Source organism: Anomaloglossus baeobatrachus, chromosome 5 (assembly GCF_048569485.1).
Source record: "Anomaloglossus baeobatrachus isolate aAnoBae1 chromosome 5, aAnoBae1.hap1, whole genome shotgun sequence".
NCBI classification, from domain to species: domain Eukaryota; kingdom Metazoa; phylum Chordata; class Amphibia; order Anura; family Aromobatidae; genus Anomaloglossus; species Anomaloglossus baeobatrachus.
In genome coordinates this window covers 305,763,920-305,779,148 of record NC_134357.1, presented here as the reverse complement: position 1 = coordinate 305,779,148, position 15,229 = coordinate 305,763,920, and the positions used below count along the sequence as shown (strand labels likewise).

At 45.8% G+C, this 15,229-nt stretch overlaps 1 long non-coding RNA gene across 1 annotated transcript; it reads left to right on the top strand.

Annotated features, from left to right (window-relative positions):
* The first annotated feature begins 10,091 nt into the window (after positions 1–10,091).
* LOC142310029 (uncharacterized) lies at positions 10,092–11,912 on the top strand. Its single transcript, XR_012754062.1, has 6 exons — positions 10,092–10,168; positions 10,553–10,630; positions 10,714–10,828; positions 10,915–11,039; positions 11,144–11,261; positions 11,352–11,912. It is a non-coding gene; the product is annotated as an uncharacterized LOC142310029 (long non-coding RNA).
* The last annotated feature ends 3,317 nt before the right edge of the window (positions 11,913–15,229 follow it).

The window sequence follows — 15,229 nt, the reverse complement described above, 5'->3', positions numbered from 1 at the left end:
CAGCACAGGTTGGCCCGAGCTTTCTGGACCCCTCTGCTGTGATTTGCAGTCCGCAGCCGCCACAGAAAATGGCGCCATCATCTGGCGCTGTATCCAACTCTTCCAGCTGCCCTGGTGATGGGTGGCTCGCTGGGTAATAATGGGCTAATACTAGCTTTGTTTTACTAGCTAGTATTAAGCCAGAGATTCTTAATGTCAGGCAAGTTTGACCCGGCCATTAAGAATCTCCAATAAAGGGTTAAAAAAAAGACACCACACAGAGAAAAAATACTTTAATAGAAATAAATACACAGACACACTTAGAGACTCCATGTTTTTTACTCCCTCTCACCCCTCCATGATCCTGGTCTTCTGTCTTCTTTCTTCTTCAACCCATGCAGCTCTGCTACATCAGACAGCACTGCATGGGAGGAAGACGCTGCTGCTCCCATGCAGTCTAATAACTCAGTGAGTGAGCAGAGGCTGCAGGTTGTAAGTGGTGACGTCACCGCTGCCACCGTTGCTATAGTAATCTGACAGGTGGGTTACTATAGCAATGGTGATCTCCGATCACCTGATTCCCGGTGCCGCTATTCACCGGCTGTGGCATCCAGTCCCTGCATGTTGACTGACTCTGTAAACAGCTCCGATATGCAGGAATGAGGAGCCAAGCATGTGCCCAAGCATCTCACTGGTACACGGAGATGCTCAAACGAGCACCGCATACCGGAGGGATGCATTGACAGGACCTGGCATGACATCTAGCCGTGTGACCGGTCTGTAGCCAATGAGATAATAGACACATGACTGGTCACATGCTAAGACGACGTCACGGAAGGTCCTATCATCAGTGCTAGTTACCAGGAGAGCGCAGCGATGATCGGATGGAAAAGCGTCGGGAGACAGAGTGCAGGACGCGTTGCGGGGACCTGTAAGTATAATGGCAATGTTTATTAACAGTATGTGTATATGTATAATGTGTTTGTATGTGTTTGTGTTTGCCTGCCATTGTTTTCAATGGGGTTCGAAGGTGTTTGTTGAACGTTCGCCGAACTAACCCGCCGTTCGATGAACCAAACCGAAGTCAACACTAGGGGTGTGGCTCAACACTAGTAACGACATCAAGAGGATCTTGGCAGTGATGCAGCTCAATTCCAAAGCCATCCCGATGAGAGAAATTCAACTAACTGACTGCCCGGAGGATGTCCCCTTGATGAGGAAGAGGACCCCGACGTACAAAGGACGGAACAGTGACCAGTATGAATCCCCTGTCTGTTACAAATGTAACAAGACTGGCCACTACGTGCGGAGCTGTCCATTAAACGGGCATCCCCTGGGGCCAAGGGCCAATCCCCAGGAATAAACTCTCAAGGCCCAGCAGACTGGAGAGAGCGGTATGTAGGGGGACGGCCCATCGTTTCCATCACCCTGGATGGGATCCCGACCTCAACACTCCTTGATACCGGCTCCCAGGTAACAACTATTCCCTATGTACTGTATAAGAAATTTTGGCTTGACGATGAACTCACCCCACCAGATGACAGCATTGCCATCTACGCCGTCAACGGTTTACCAGTGACTCAAATCGGGTTCAAGGAGGTGACTATTAAGGTGGGCCGAGTAGAGTTGGAGAGTCAAGGCCTCATAGTCGTACAAAATGACCCTAGTGATCGGAACCCTAAGATCATTTTAGGCACCAATGTGATTGAAAACTGTATGGGAGAAGCATTGTTTTTACTTCAACGGCTGCCTGAGACTACAGGAGCAGGGAAGCTGAGAGTCCTTCAATGTGAGATCCGAGCTCTCCTGCAGTGGCAATAGGTAAATCTCTCTGGAGGTGAGATAGGTAGTGTACTGGTAATGGATGTGGCCCCTCTCATAGTGCCCCCATGAAGTGAAATGATGATATGGTGCAGGGCAGCTGTAGGCTCCCATGGACAGGATTACCAGGCAGTGGTAGAGCCTCTGCCTTCAGAGCATTGGCCCACCGTGTTTACGGCCAGGGAGGTAGTCGATGTCCGGAAGGGGAGAGTGCCCGTGCGAGTGTTGAATTGTGGGGAAGAGGCGATCACCCTACCCAGATACGCTGTCAGAGTTCCGGGATTTCCAGTTTTCTTCTGAAGGATCTTGCCCTTTGTTAACATGGAGTTTTCTGTTCTGTTGCCCTTCTTCCTGTTCATCTGTTTAAAAGCCCACCCCTAAGCTTAGTCTAGTTGCCTGAGTATACTGCTTCCTGTCTGCTCCTGCCCTGCTGCTCTTGGTTCCTGATTGCTATTTGGATCCTGTTGAAAACACCCGACACCGGCTCTGGACTTCACCTGGTCTCATCAAGTTGTGCCCGGACTCTGTCTGCCGTCTCTGGTCGGCACTTCTGCCTGGTTCCTTCCGTTTCATATCCACCCTAGGACTTATATCACGTACGGACATTTTTGGACTATACCTGTTGCCCTTTCGTGTCCCGGCTGCTGCGCATTTAGGCCTTCTGGGGTGATCGCCAGACAGTCCCTGTATAGGGGTTCGCTCCTGGTGGTCTCCCTGGGGGAGTCCGGTGTGCGGCCCTGGGAATTCCCCTTTGCTCTGAACTTGGCAGGTATTTACTGTGTCTATGTTCTACTGTGCTTATGTTCTGTTCTGTGTACATATTGTTGGTTGCATATTATAAACGTCTTTGCACCAAGAACCCGTCTCTGGTTGTCATTGCCCTAATGCAATCGAAATCCTCAGTTCATACAATAGTATTACATACGCCACTATTGCCAAGCTGTTTGTAGTCAATGCAGATGCTATCCATACAACAGGTTCCCCAAATCAGTTCCATAGTCACGACCCACAGGAACCGTTGGAAACATGGTGTCAGGAGTTACATGTGGGCACTGACTCTACACCCGCACATCATAAACAAGGGGTCTACAGGGTGGTTCAGGAGTATGAGCAGGTTTTTAGCAAACATCTACTGGATTTTGGGCGGATAAAAGGGTTACAACATCACATACCCACAGGCACTCACCCACCTATCAAAGAGAGGTATAGGCCCCCACAACCTGCCCATTATCAATGTGCCAAAGATACTGTATGCTCAGAAGTATGAAGGAAGCTGGGGTAATCCGTGACAGTTGCAGTCCCTGGGCCGCCCCTCTGGTACTGGTGAAGAAAAAGGATGGTACCATGAGAATGTGTGTAGACTACCGGCAAATTAATAAGATCACACACAAAGATGCTTACCCCTTGCCCCGCATTGAGGAATTGTTGTCTGCCCTGAAATCTGCTACTTACTTTTCTACCCTTGATCTCACTAGCGGATACTGGCAGTTGGCTGTTGCTGAGGAAGACCGGGAAAAGACCGCGTTTGCTACCCCGATGGGACTGTGTGAATTTAACAGCATGCCATTCGGGCTGTGCAACGCGCTGGAAACGTTCCAGAGGCTCATGGAGTGCTGCTTGGGCCACTGCAATTTCGAGACGGTCTTGCTCTACCTGGACTTCGTCATTGCATACTCCAAGACAAATGAGGCGCACTTGGAACACTTGTTGGAGGTATTCGAGGCACTGTTCAAGTATGGGATGAAGCTCAAGCACTCCAAGTGCCACCTGCTGAAGCCGAAGGTACTGTACTTGGGGCATGTGGTCAGTGCTGAAGGTGTGGCACCGGATCCCGAGAAAATTACAGCTATCCAGAACTGGCCAAGGCCCAAAACCGTCAGAAAGGTGCGGCAGTTCCTTGGTTTGATGGGGTACTATCAAAGGTTTGTCAAGAGACACACACAGATGTCAGCTCCCTTGCAGGACCTTCTAATGGGACAAACTGTGTGTAACGCCTGCCTGGATCCACAGACTCAGATGGAATGTAATGGACAGGCTAGAGGGAAGCTACTCACCAAGCAGGACCCCCAGAACCCTGAAACCCTTTAACCCCTATACAGGGATTTGGAATTACACAGGGCCCTGGAGATCACTACCTGTGGAAGGCTCCAGTCTGATAAGAGTAGTCGTCAGGCAGGGTCAAACCAGGAATAGCAGAACAGGGACAGAATCGGCCGGCAAGGACGTAATCAGCAAACGTGGCAGAGGTCAAATCCGGATCGGGCAGCGAGGTACAAAAACAGCAGGCAGGAGGGTAGTCAGAAAACACGCAGAAGTCAGCACACAGGAATCACTAAACAGAATAGGGCGGACCAAGAGCCAGGAAATCAGAACTATCTCTGGCAGAGGTCAGCAGACAGGAGGGGGAATTAAGAAGGGTGTGGTGTCTTCCCATTGGCTGTAGCTGAATGATGGCAACTTCAGCTGGAAGACACACGCCACCTATAGTCAGCCAGTGGTACTGCAGATCCCAAGATAAAAACCACCACTAGAACTACTCTCATAAAAATAATTTTAATCATAAATATTAAAAAGGAACATATGTAGTGTTCCTATCTTACAATTTCGTACATCAGATAAACATATATATACAAGTGCAAGTGTCGACCATGGTTAACCCACGCCTGAGCCAAGTTGTAGACAGTGGTTTATAGAGAGGGGGACAGATGTTAGTACGTCGCTGTCCGTCTGGTAGTTGTATAATGTACACTGTGCCTACCTCCTTGTTTGTAGATGTATATATAGATTATACTCCACTACTAAAGTATCTAACTCTCACTGTCCTTGTCAGCCTCCAGCAGGGATAACCACCACCAGAAAAGTGATAAAAGTGCAAACAGATGAACCATAGACAAACAAACAGTGGCAATGCGTTAGCTGTCCAGGGTTCTCATATTAGGCGTAAATTCCCTAATTAGGATTGCTGGATAATATTAGGTAGGAGCCTGGAGTTCCACTATGCTAATGGAACCCCCTGCTCTCCTGACGCGTTTCACCCCCCCTAACGCAGTAAAAAGGGGATCATCAGAGGATTTTTTTGTGTAAGTCACTTCCCATGAAAGGACACCTAGAAAGATGAATGAAAAAAATTGTAAGTATATAGATAATCATACAACTGCATTGTTTTAGGCACATATAGCTATATAGGTACACTCACAAGGGACCAGTCCTCTTAATTAGAGAGCTAATATAGGTGTTCCCTCTTAGTATGTAGTTACATAAGCGGACCATTCAAAAGTCCAGGATAAGGATGACGCTTATTCAGTAGTTGGTCCCTGCAGAGATTTTTACTGCGTTAGGGGGGGTGAAACGCGTCAGGAGAGCAGGGGGTTCCATTAGCATAGTGGAACTCCAGGCTCCTACCTAATATTATCCAGCAATCCTAATTAGGGAATTTACGCCTAATATGAGAACCCTGGACAGCTAACGCATTGCCACTGTTTGTTTGTCTATGGTTCATCTGTTTGCACTTTTATCACTTTTCTGGTGGTGGTTATCCCTGCTGGAGGCTGACAAGGACAGTGAGAGTTAGATACTTTAGTAGTGGAGTATAATCTATATATACATCTACAAACAAGGAGGTAGGCACAGTGTACATTATACAACTACCAGACGGACAGCGACGTACTAACATCTGTCCCCCTCTCTATAAACCACTGTCTACAACTTGGCTCAGGCGTGGGTTAACCATGGTCGACACTTGCACTTGTATATATATGTTTATCTGATGTACGAAATTGTAAGATAGGAACACTACATATGTTCCTTTTTAATATTTATGATTAAAATTATTTTTATGAGAGTAGTTCTAGTGGTGGTTTTTCGCATAATAACTACCTCTATATTACCTTTTGGGTTTTTGTGAAAATCTATATGGCGGGCTTCCTATCAGGACCCCTCAATACGACAAAATGGCTGGACGATGCTGATGAGGTGTTCTCAGAAAGGACACCAGTAGGACTAGATAGTACTAGAAACACTTTGAGAAATATTTTTTCGGACCTCCTGGTAGCATATAAACTAAACATTAAATCATGGTGGGAGGTACAGTCGCTTGAACAATACATTAAGCAGAGAATTGTACCTAGAGGGCTTAGGATCAATTTGATCCCTGCTGAACGGTCCAGGACAGATAGTCTGATTAAAAAGTGGGAAGAGGAACTGACCAATTCGTCTATAAGGCTAATGACCATTCTGGTGGAGGAGGAGAAAATTACCCTAGAGAAATCTTCAAAAGACCTCCAGACACTGAGGGAAGAAGCCCTTAAATTTAAGGGAGACCCTGATTTTGATAATAAAGAAATAGCCCTTCAATTGGCAGTTGATAAATATCAACAGAATCTTAAGACTAGAAAACATAAACACTTCTTGAGAGATCTGGGAGATTTCTCAGGTAGTAATAAAAACGGAGGGGCACCCACAGGTGGAGTGTCAGCTGACCTTTCCTCATCAGACTTTTCTGACGCGGAACTCCAAGGCCAGCAGAATAGAAGTAGGAGTAGAGGTAGGAAAAACTTTAGAAATAGGAATAATTGGAATAGATCCAATTATAAACCTAGATCATGGAATCAAGAGCAGCCTCGATCTACCTTACCCTCATTCTTTGGCTTGCCGGCACAGGGGACTGGTCAGCAGACTGCACCAACATATCAGACGGGCTCCACTGCCCCTCTGTTACCTCCAACACCGTCACTAGCCCCTCCAGTACCATCATCCTCTTTTTTAGGGGACAGAGACCCATACAATCTAAGGAATCAGATACAACGAAGCCAAAAGAGAAGATAGCCCCATTGGAACCTGCGGGACACCAGGTAATTAACCTGTCACACCATGTACTTACGGATACAGAAAAACGTGTATTAAGCTATGGTCTATCCTTCGTACCAACAACTAGGTTTGATCCGTTTAATTGGGTTAAAGATGTGGAGCTATTTCTAAGGAAACTTAGATGGAAGAAGTTCTTCAAACATAACGATAAGGCAGAATGTGCAAGATTGGGAATACCTGTGGAAATGCTAGAGGATGTCAGATTGCTGGCAGACCTATTCACAGAAGATAGTAACCAGACAGGTAAAGGCCCATTTACTAACTTGAAACCTAAAAGCACTAGGATGCCCCCGGTGACAGATTGCAGCAGTCTTGATATCTTTTCAAAACTTGTTACCCAAGATCTGTGCACCATTCAACCTAAATTAAGATCCACCAAACCAAACCTAACACTAGGGGAATGGGAAGCACTTATGGGACTGGAAAAAAACAACAATCTCACGATTAAACCATCAGACAAAGGTGGTAATATAGTAATAATGGACACAGACGCCTACCCCATCATGTGTCAAAGGATATTGTCGGACATGACCACCTATGAGACATTACCCGTAGATCCCACAAATGAATATCTAGAAGTGTTGAGAAACATCGTGGAAAGAGCCTTATACTTGAAGTTAATCTCGGAGAAAGAATCAGACTTTCTTCTCCCTAAATTCCCAGTCATTGCCACCTTCTATGCGACCCCAAAAATTCATAAGGGCCTGTCACCCCTAAAAGGTCGTCCCATAGTCTCTGGGATAGACGCACTAGGCCAAAATGCGAGCATCTACTTAGATCAAATCCTTCGTCCATTTGTGGTGAGTTTACCATCATATATCAGAGATACCAATGACTTAATAGCAAAACTGGATGGAATTGTCTTAGAACCAGAGACCATATTGATATCTGTAGACGTAGAACAACTGTACAGTAGCATCCCTCATGACAGAGGCCTGGAAGCAGTCTGGCATTACCTATCGACAAGGGGTAATCACCTCAGTCTGCATAACAAGTTTGTGATTGAAATGTTACAATTTGTATTGACACACAATTACTTCCTTTTTGGGGGTAAGTTTTTCCATCAGACAAGGGGTACAGCCATGGGGAGCCCCTGTGCCCCCACGTATGCCAATATTTTTCTTGGATGGTGGGAGGATAGGTATGTCTTTAAAGAGGAGGATGCTACCTATGGTCCCCACATTAATCTATGGGGGCGGTACATAGATGACGTCCTGATTCTGTGGACAGGGGGGGTCCCCCTCTTCCTACAATTTATGGGACATCTTAACACCAATGATCTAGGACTTAAGTTCACATATGAGATAGGGGGGGACAGTCTAGCATTTTTGGATGTTAAAATAATCAAGAACAGAGATGGCACTTTGAGTACATCCATCTACAGAAAACCAACAGCGACAAACAGTCTCCTTAGATGGGAAAGCCACCATCCGATACCACTCAAGAAAGGCATTCCTAAAGGGCAATTTTTACGCCTGAGACGCAATTGCTCATCACTTGGAGAGTTTGAGATACAGGCTCGTAATATGAAAGAGCGTTTTCATAACAGGGGCTATCCAGCTGTCACTATAGAACAGGCATACCACCATGCCAGGGACAAAAATAGAAGAGATTTACTTAAACACAAACCAAAAGAGGACGTGAGAGACATCACGAGATTGATAGCCACATACGATGATCAAAATGGGAGAGTGATGGAAATCATAAGACGGCATTGGCCCATACTTAAAGCCGACCCTGACATATGTGAACTAATCTCGGATTATCCAAGTGTTACCTTTAGGAGAGGAAAGTCCATTAGGGATCATTTAACCCATAGTCACTTTACAGTGCCTAAAGGCACTGGTACCTGGCTGGAAAGAAGACCAGTAGGTACGTTTAGATGTGGGAAGTGTACCTATTGCCGCTATATTAATCAGTCAAAAACCTTCTTGAACCATAAAACTAACAGAACATTCAGACTTAGAGACTTTGCAAACTGCAAAACTGAAGGATTGGTCTATCTCTGTACCTGCACTTGCCCCATGGGATATGTGGGAAAGACTAAAAGACAATTAAGAACCAGGATCGGAGAACACGTAGGAGATATCCGGCACAAAAGGGATACAGCGATAGCCAGACATGTCAACAATACCCATGGAGGAGATTTAAAAAGTATCTCATTCCAGGCAATAGAGGTTATACCTAAACCTGCTAGGAAGGGAGACTGGGATAGGAAAATACTACAGCGGGAGGCAAGATGGACCTTCCTCCTGGATTCGGTCTCCCCTGATGGTCTCAATGAGACCATAAGTTTCCATAGCTTTATTTAGCCTCTAGTCCAGCCCTTTCGTCCGGGGCGCATAACTGTTCCTACTAACAATCTAAACCCCATAGCCCCCCCCCCCCCACCCCCACCCCCCTCCCCCATTCTTAGGGTTGTTAGGAAAATAGATTGATACTGATAGGCCCAAGCGTTGTGCATTTACTATATGCCCCGCACATGGTCATCTTTACCATGGTTTATAAATATATATATCTTTGTTGAGACTGCACTAATGGAAGAGCACATGCATGTATTTAGATCTACGCTTATATGTTGGAATGTAGAAATTACAAATCTATATTTTGGATATGGTGGCAAGAATTTAACTTTTCTCAGGGAGGGTATATATACACCTATATGCTCCTTCCACCCCCTTTTTTACTGTCAGGAGAAAGGTGGTTTTTAGAGAATAGTGGATAGGAATCCCTCTAGAGAGTTATGAGCACCACGAAACTGGGACCTCATTTAATACATATATAGGAATGAATGCCCTGGATATGGCAAGCACCAATTTGCCCCTGATATGGGTTTTTCCTACACCGTTTAGAGTATAAGCCCCCTCTGTCTATATGTGTTGGTCATACCACCAAGAATGACACATCATATGCATGCCCCCAAATATAGATAGCATTAGCACATATATATTTTACAACCCCCTCTATAAAGCCCTAGATATATGCTTGGCATACTTAAGAGGGATGACACATCTGTGCATGTATCTAGCACAGATCATGTGATCAGGTCTGCAGTATAAGCCAGAAACTGATGACATGTCTATATATATATAGATCGTCTATGCAGCGTTATGCATCGCTCATTCTACGCAAGTTCCATAGTAATATCATCACATTTCCAACACTGCTGTGCCTGTGGAACGCATATGCGTTCCACACTACAGATATTACTGGAGGAAGTAGTTTCCCTGAACCCCGCCCAGTACGTATCACATGATCTAGTCTGTGACAGGGGAATGAAAATGCCATTACATCATTTCCGGCCACGTGCTACTTCCGGTTTTCGGACGTAGCAAACTTACCTCCGGGACTCCATTATTAAAGAGCCTGCAGAGCATGCAGGTTAGCGATCCAGGCAGCAGACACAGACCGAGACGGCAGGGACTAAGTGGGAGCTCCCAGTGTGTTAGAGTGTGTGTCACTCGGGACGCACAGTCCTTACTGGTAGAGCTCCAGGACTAAGGTATGCTTTCTAACCAGTCATTAGAGGGGGATTAGGTTCAGTACACTGATTCCTTTTTCTGCAGACAGTGGCCCCTTAATTAGTAGCCATACACCCGTATTTACAAAGTAGCTGGTGTGGCACTGGATATATATATGTTTTATAATTATATATGTACGGTCATATACACGTAAGAATTATTTTGGGACCCCTGCCACAGTATGCAGCTCCAAGCTTGGCCATTGTTATGCCAATATGAGAGAGGAGGGGCAAACTATTGCTGTTTTGGACAGTGACTACAATGCAGCTGTCATATATATAGAGACATGTAAATGGTACCAATATGCTGCTTGGGCTGATAGTGAAACCAGAACTACAAGTATGTGTTATGTTGTTTTTTTGCAGGAATTGCAGGAGGTGACTCATTTTATCCCCCTTTGGTAGGGTGTTTTTTTATCTACACACCGCTGACAGCCCTTACAGGTATACCTCCCTAGTACCAGTAAGTCACACACATGTATGGTCTAAAAGAAAGGTGGTAAACCAATAATGCTATTCCTTTACAGGACATATTGTCTGTCATATCCTAAAAATTTCTGCCTGAAAGGAGGTCACCTATATATACTTTTAATTCCCGGAGTACTTTGAAGGTTGAGAAACCCACTCTGGTCCTATCAAGAGGTAATTTAACATAAAAAACATGAAATGTGTGTCGCTCTACAACAAACGGAGGACGTGTATAATCATATATCTTATTATCCCTATAGGAGGGACGAATTCACAACCTATTATTAGCACAGGACCAAACGTCTCCTGGAAAATTTATAGTGGATAACAAACGGCCTATATACTGACCAAAAGGGTCCATACCACTACATCTCTATATATACAGGTAGAAATCCAGACTTTATTTATCTTTATATGTATGAGAAGCCTTGCCTGAGTACAGTAATAATACGGCATTACTCGCCCATTTCTTCCCACATATCTCTGCAGGGACCAACTACTGAATAAGCGTCATCCTTATCCTGGACTTTTGAATGGTCCGCTTATGTAACTACATACTAAGAGGGAACACCTATATTAGCTCTCTAATTAAGAGGACTGGTCCCTTGTGAGTGTACCTATATAGCTATATGTGCCTAAAACAATGCAGTTGTATGATTATCTATATACTTACAATTTTTTTCATTCATCTTTCTAGGTGTCCTTTCATGGGAAGTGACTTACACAAAAAAATCCTCTGATGATCCCCTTTTTACTGCGTTAGGGGGGGTGAAACGCGTCAGGAGAGCAGGGGGTTCCATTAGCATAGTGGAACTCCAGGCTCCTACCTAATATTATCCAGCAATCCTAATTAGGGAATTTACGCCTAATATGAGAACCCTGGACAGCTAACGCATTGCCACTGTTTGTTTGTCTATGGTTCATCTGTTTGCACTTTTATCACTTTTCTGGTGGTGGTTATCCCTGCTGGAGGCTGACAAGGACAGTGAGAGTTAGATACTTTAGTAGTGGAGTATAATCTATATATACATCTACAAACAAGGAGGTAGGCACAGTGTACATTATACAACTACCAGACGGACAGCGACGTACTAACATCTGTCCCCCTCTCTATAAACCACTGTCTACAACTTGGCTCAGGCGTGGGTTAACCATGGTCGACACTTGCACTTGTATATATATGTTTATCTGATGTACGAAATTGTAAGATAGGAACACTACATATGTTCCTTTTTAATATTTATGATTAAAATTATTTTTATGAGAGTAGTTCTAGTGGTGGTTTTTCGCATAATAACTACCTCTATATTACCTTTTGGGTTTTTGTGGAGATCCCAAGATAACCCAGCCCAGTGGATGATCGGAGCCTGCGCCCACCGGTGCCGCTGGCATCGACTCCTCTCCCATCACCAGCACCATCCATGGCAGGAACACGGCCTGGCGATCGGAGTAGAAGTTGCTGGAGCGGACTCTGGTGGTTGACATAACACTGTGCATGGCAAGTCCTTGGGCCCTCCGTTCCACTGGGGCAAGGAACAAGAGGAATCTTTTGAACAGATGATGTCTGTCCTGACAGGGGATGAAATTCTGGCATATCCCGACTACGGTCTCCCGTTCATACTGTACACGGAAGCTAGTAACGTGGGACTTAGAGCTGTCCTGTCGCAGGTGCAGAAGGGCAAGGAGAAGGTGATAGCTTACGCCAGCCAGAAGCTGAGGCCCATGGAAAGGAACCAGGAGAATTATAGTTCTTTCAAACTGGAGTTCCTGGCACTTGTATGGGCTGTGACGGAAAGATTTAAGCATTACCTTGCTGCGGCGAAGTTTACTGTGTACACGGACAATAATCTATTGACTTACCTGGATACGGCGAAGCTGGGGGCCTTGGAACAGCGATGGGTCACAAGGTTAGCAAATTATGATTTCATCATAAAATACAGGGCTGGCCGCAAGAACACTAATGCTGACGCACTGTTCAGGATGCCTCATCTGTTTGATGACAAGGGGGACGAAGATGACCTGGAGGAGAATGAGCTGCCTGCCTTTCATCAGCCCTTGACCATATGCTCATCAAGAGATGACCTGTGATCCCTTGCCTCATCATGGTTGGCAGGAAGCCCAAGATGGGGACCCTGCGATCAGATTGGTCAAGGCATTGTTGGCCAGGCCTGGTGCCCGCCTTGAGCTGGGCGCCCCAGAAGAAGCCAGGAAACTTTGGCAAGATCAAAGTTGGCTCTATTTTCACCAAGGCAAATTGTGCAGAAGCATGATCAACCTCAAGACCCATGAGAGGATCTACCAGATCGTGATACCTCGGACATATGTTCCGGTAGTGCTGGAAGCGTATCATGATGGAGTGGGGCACTTCGGGTGTAAAAAGCTGGAGATGTTGCTGAGAAGTCGCTTTTCCTGGATAGGAATGAGAGACTCCATAGAAGCCTGGTGTAGGAATTGCGGCCCCTGTGCCTTGAGAAGGCAGGATGGCACCAGCCAGCGAGCACCACTGCAGCCAATTGTCACCAAACAGCCCCTTGAGATAGTGGCCCTGAATCATGTCAAGTTAACCCCCAGCAGGAGTGGGTATACGTATGCGCTCACGATGGTCGACCACTATTCGCGATTCTTGGTAGTGGTACCCGTTAAAAATTTGACTGCCAGAACTGCGGCAAGGGCGTTCCAAGCGCACTTCTGTAGGCCACATGGGTATCCTGATCGAGTCCTCACTGATCAAGGTCCCGCATTTGAGGCTGAGATCTTCCAGGAGTTCTGTAGTCTGTACGGTTGCAAAAAGATACGCACCACACCCTATCATGCGCAGACGAATGGGATGTGTGAGAAGATGAACCACCTTGTGATCAATCTGCTGAAGACTCTTCCCCTTGAGGAGTGGAACCAGTGGCCTGAAAAATTACCAGACCTTGTGGACATCTACAACAACATCCCAGTGGGATCCACCAAGTGTAGCCCAGCTTACCTGATGAGAGCCAGACTTGGAAGACTTCCTGTAGACTTGGAGATGGAAATTAAGTTGCCTGAAACCTACTTGCCTGGAGCGGATTGGGACTCACGTCGCCAGATCCAGTACAAACAGATTCAGAAGTGCATTGAAGAGAGCTTGAATCGGACCAGGGAACGGCAAGAGAAAAACTTTAACAAGCAAGCAAAGGCAACTCCCTTCTCACCAGGTGAGATCGTGCTGAAAAGTAAAAGAAAGCTGCACAAATTGGATGATCAATGGGAAAGGGAACCATCCGTCTTCCACAACCAGAAGACCTGCTTAATCAGCAAGGACTGGGGAAGGACCACGGCTACTGTCTCCCGAGACCACCTGAAAAGATGTCCAGATCCCTTATGAGTAGCAGCTGAACCTCAACCCCAACCTCCAGTGGTGGAAGGGAGAAAGAGAATGATCCGTACTATTCTGGGTGACTTTCTGGAAGATTGGCCTATGCAGAATGGAGCAGTAATAGTACCTGTGTTAACATTCCCACAACCCATGGAAGAACCAGAGCAGGATAGGCTTACTAGCACTGCACCCACTTCAACACCAAGAGTAGCACCCATTCTCTTGCCACGCACACGTAGAGTCCTGCCAGCTACACCTAGTATTGAGAGTGAGGAACCTGTAGCTGATCTAGTCATGTCACAGGAGGTGGATGAGAGTCCAGAACTGAGAAGGTCGACCCGGGTTAACATCGGTCAGCCCCTGCAAAGGTACAGGGAAGAATGTTAAAGGTACCAGTAATGTCTAATGTGCTAACAGAATTGCTAGGTATCGGTGTTTTGTTTGTTATTTTTCAAAGTTTGTTATTTTTCATGTAGAGATTGTTAGAAAATGAGTTTCTAATCAACAGGGTCTGAATGAAAAAGAGTAAAAGTTACCTGATTTGCGAGAAGAGTTTCATAGAGTGTACACCTGGTACATGGACTTCGTTAAGTATATATAGTAAAAATGGACCACGGTCACATGACTGGTTGTGACCAACATAAACTTGTGTTATTGTGAATAGTTGCACCTCCTCTGCCCACCTCCTGCACCTCCTGTGTCTATTACAACGCCCGGGACCTTAACCTGGTCACGGACCCGCAATAGGTTTGCAGGGGGTCAGGTTAGTTGGGTGGTGGGTTAATGGGATCCGGGACATTGGGACTGGACTGTTGCAGGAAGAGGCTGCAACGGAGCAGGTTGAGCCTCCGCTACTACTGAAACCGGTAGCATTCCACCATTGGAATGATGAACTTGCAAGTTTCCAGTAATGTTTAAGTGCCAGCCTCCCTAATGAGGGACGTATTGTGTAAATAAAAATGTTTCTTTTAATATTTTCCATTTCTACAGTTTAAAAAAATAAATAAACCTCTGATGTCCTGTAGCTCGGGGACGAGCTACGTTTAACCAAGGGGGAATGTTATACCCTGGCCTATCAGGTCGTCACAGGGAATTGTGCAATCTGCCCCTCTGTGCAATATCCACCTCCTCCTTGGTTATGGGTCCCCAACTGATGGTGTTGCCAAAACTAGCTAATCAAAATCCTAGGAACACTCTCTACCACACCCACCAGACACACCAATGGATGG